This window comes from Lissotriton vulgaris, unplaced genomic scaffold (genome assembly GCF_964263255.1).
Source record: "Lissotriton vulgaris unplaced genomic scaffold, aLisVul1.2 SCAFFOLD_3151, whole genome shotgun sequence".
NCBI lineage: Eukaryota > Metazoa > Chordata > Amphibia > Caudata > Salamandridae > Lissotriton > Lissotriton vulgaris.
Genome location: NW_028245309.1, coordinates 262,549 through 267,217, shown reverse-complemented (window position 1 = coordinate 267,217; position 4,669 = coordinate 262,549).

Below are 4,669 nucleotides of genomic sequence, written 5' to 3'. Positions count from 1 at the left end.
TTAATTCAGACACTCTGTTCATCACCACCCCCTTTTCTGAATCATTTTTGTCCACCATAAGCGTGGAAGGGTATACTCAGATGTGAGTCCCTAGCTCATTGCACCATCAGGATGCAAGCAAGCCGGGCCGAAGACGGCTGAAATGCCAGAAACCGGTCCCCGGTAGCTTGATTCCTTCCCAGTATAAGAATTGGCTTGGTAGTTTGGTCTGCCCTGTTCCCATGATGCACTGGGCCAGGGTCAGACTAATTTGCATATAGCCAAGTTCTGAGCTGGGATGGTGCAGTGAGCTAAAAAACGGTGATGGATCAAGCCCTGATCTTTGGACTGGGTAAGAGTGGTCTGCTTAATTCAGACACTCTGTTCATCACCACCCCCTTTTCTGAATCATTTTTGTCCACCATAAGCGTGGAAGGGTATACTCAGATGTGAGTCCCTAGCTCATTGCACCATCAGGATGCAAGCAAGCCGGGCCGAAGACGGCTGAAATGCCAGAAACCGGTCCCCGGTAGCTTGTTTCCTTCCCAGTATAAGAATTGGCTTGGTAGTTTGGTCTGCCCTGTTCCCATGATGCACTGGGCCAGGGTCAGACTAATTTGCATATAGCCAAGTTCTGAGCTGGGATGGTGCAGTGAGCTAAAAAACGGTGATGGATCAAGCCCTGATCTTTGGACTGGGTAAGAGTGGTCTGCTTAATTCAGACACTCTGTTCATCACCACCCCCTTTTCTGAATCATTTTTGTCCACCATAAGCGTGGAAGGGTATACTCAGATGTGAGTCCCTAGCTCATTGCACCATCAGGATGCAAGCAAGCCGGGCCGAAGACGGCTGAAATGCCAGAAACCGGTCCCCGGTAGCTTGTTTCCTTCCCAGTATAAGAATTGGCTTGGTAGTTTGGTCTGCCCTGTTCCCATGATGCACTGGGCCAGGGTCAGACTAATTTGCATATAGCCAAGTTCTGAGCTGGGATGGTGCAGTGAGCTAAAAAACGGTGATAGATCAAGCCCTGATCTTTGGACTGGGTAAGAGTGGTCTGCTTAATTAGGACACTCTGTTCATCACCATCCCCTTTTCTGAATCATAGTTATGTATGTGGCTGTGCAGAATACCCACAACAGTAGTAGTAGTATGTACTACCACCCTAACAAAAAATATTAGACAAACATCTTGTTGTGCATTTAGTTGGTGGGAATTGTCAAAGCCTAGAGATTAAAGAGGACAACACAAAGGACACGAGTGGACCCAGTGGCTACAGCTATTCTAGCACAGCTTTATTCAAAAGAATACCTTAACTAAAGAGTGGCCAACAGGGCAAGCTTAGCTACATACAGTCTAATAGTAGTAGTACACAGAGTCAGAGCAGAGGCAGTTGGAAGGATCTGAAAGGCAGGGATACCCAAAAGTTGGCAACCAGATAATGAAGATCAAAGAAGCTTTTGTTAAAAACGGAATTAGGAGGAAGCTTAATTAATAGTTTGAAAAAAATAAGATGCGTTAAAAGTTAGGGAAATATAATTGTTAATAACATAAGCACTATAGGACTTACTGGGGCCAGCAGCAGGATCCTCGGTAGAGAAACGCTTCTCTGGTGGTTGTTGTCCCACCGACTCAGACCCAGTCTGCTTGCTCCTGGGTGCTGATCAAGTAAGAAAAAATGAAGAAAGAGAGAAACATTGAGTGCTGTGAAACAAAAAAAAACAACAACAAAAACGCTCAAGCATTTTAGGAAACAACAATTGCAATAAAATTGACCTATCTAAATGACTACTGGCTTGCAGGATTCACGGACCGTCTACTTATATGAACACTAATCAAATGTTCCATAATCATTCTGATTGCAGAATAGTAACTAACAAAGCCAGTACCACCTGACCCACAACACCTATTCCAGACGGGCCAATTGTTCAGTAAGTCAGCATTTCCATTTTATTTTTGCAAGCAAAGATGCATAGATGAGATGGAGGACACGTGCATAAATGTGTGCATACACCAAATTGTTGGCTGGTTGCGTCATATGTTGTTCTGCTACTGACTGACAATGCTATTGCTGCTAAGCCTACCACTCACTAAACAAACTACAAAAAGGTTCTATGGAGGACTGGGGTAAGAACTAAGCATTCAGTGATAGAGGAGGCATCACACAGACCGTAAAAAAATATGAACTAATACTAAGTAAACCTATATCCATCCACCCCTATTTCACTGAAGGACAATGGAAGGACAAGACTCTAGCAATAGCATTAACTAACTTTAGTTCTCTAAAGTAAACTCTAACATCAATATTCAGCTCAAGTTAGCGCAAAGTTACAAACAAGTAAGAGAAGTGCCGAGCAGCACCTGTGTCATACAATCACAGAAGATTTTGAAACGGATTTGATCTGCAATGTAATTAAGCGCACCAGTAATTGTGTTACTTATTCGTCCAAGAATTATACACAATACTTATACTAATATATATATATATATATATATATATATATATATATATATATATATATACATATATATATAACTAGCTACTCATCAAGCCCCACCACCTCGACACCTAACAGGTCGAACAGGTCCTGCTCCCGGTCCAGAATGTCTGCCCACAGGTGGACCAGCTGCTGGTGGGTGCGCCTGATACCAGAGCAGCGAAAGACTGCCCGGCGCACCTTCGCCCACTGGTGGTGACGCTCCTGTGTGAGGTAACCGCAGCCACGTCCGCCTCTCCAAAAAGTTGGCGGGCCTGCAGGGCGCATTCTACCGCAAGGCAGCCGGCTCTTGGGCGCAGGCGCCTTGCCTTTCGAGCCGGTACTGCTGCCCTTGGCCATGGTTCAGGGGTGGAGGCAGAAAAGAAAAGAAGGAAAAAATAAAGTTAGGGGGAAGAAGTAGGAGCCTAAAGAAAGAAGTAAAAAAAAAAAAGTAGAAAAGTAACAAAAACACAGTGAAAGTAGAAGTAAATCACAAAATATAAACTTAGGGATAGACAAACAGAGATGATCAATAAAAAAAAGTGAGAAAAACAGTGAAAATAAGTAAGGATTGCAAATATTAAATGTAGATGGAAAACTAGGCCCAGAACCATAGCATAGAGTGAAAAACAAGTTTGCCATGCCCGTCGCGACCACGTGGGTAAATTTGCTCAATATTTCTCGCGAACATGCACTTGTCGTCGCGAACAAGTAGACAGCGTTCCCAAACATGACATGCACAACGCGAACACGTTATATGCGACCCAGAACAGGAAATAAGGCAACGCGAGCGGGCTGGACAATTGAATAAACAAGATGGCCGCCCCCATAGCCCACCGCATGGGTAAGTTAGTGAGCTATGATCCCCCGAGCATGCAGACAGCGCCCCGAACACGCACAACGTGCTCCCTAGCATGAAAAACGCCTTGCAAACGGGTCCAACAAGCAACAACTTACGCTCGCAAAGCTCGCGTAGTGCGAGAACATCTTTGCGTAGCTTTGCGTAGCGCGACTACGTGTACTACGCCCACCCTTACTTTCTATCTAAAATTATTCGGCATCAATCAACTATACTTTTGTACAGAATAAAAAAAAGAACCCTAAATAATAACACCTTAAAGGATCATCTTTAATAACAGATATTTGTGTTCCATCTTCACAAATCTATCTAAAATTATGCGGCATCATTCAACTATAACTTTCTACAGACTTTAATAAAGAAACCTGATCAGGAACTCCTAATATATGCATCTTTCAAAACACACATTTGTGCAGCATCTTCACCATTCTAACTAAAATTATGTGGCATCATTAAACTATACCTTTGTACAAACTACAAATAGAAGCCTGATTAATAATACCGTATATGTACATCCTTCAAAGCACAGTTTTGTGCTGCATCTACGTCATTCTACTAGTACTCACACTCTGGACCCTACTACAAAAAAGTAACAACAGCTCTTTCTTATACATCATGTACCATATACTGTATAAGACATATGAAAATACATATACAACTGCAAAGATACGAGGCAGAACCCCATGCACTCCTTATTATTTTTCTAAATCCACCTCCAAACTTAGATGACCAGCTAAAATGATGTGGTATAGTACAAATATAGATATCCACACATTAAAACAAACGACAATAATCGGTAATCCATATTCAAGTATTCACATAATGCTATACAAAATTTATTTCCATCAACAGTTAACTGCTTTTGAACAAACCATAAGAAACATATTTCTATTTAATAATATATTTCAAACATTAAAATTCATGAATATTTTTTTTCCTTTAAAAATAAAGATAACACAGAATACACCTTACAAATGCATAACTTACCCTACAAATTCATTTGTGGAATATAAAGTAACATAAACTCAGAATGGATTTTCTTATGCACCCAATCAATGTACAGCACTTCTCTCAGCAAAGCAAAACCAGTAATGGCAAAGTGTCCCTCTCTTTTTCCACACAAATACATGTCAGGAACAAATCACATTGCTTCCCAGATTATTTCAAATTCTAAAACACATTTATATTGGTTACACATATCAACTCTTTCCAACTGACTTCTAAAACTAACCAAACTGCCTCTGTATTTTTTTTAGAAGTTGCGACTCCACCGTGCAGCAAAGGGATGGGACTGGGACTCTATAAGGGAGTTCAAACATATACCACACATAAATTTACCATTTATTTTTAATAATA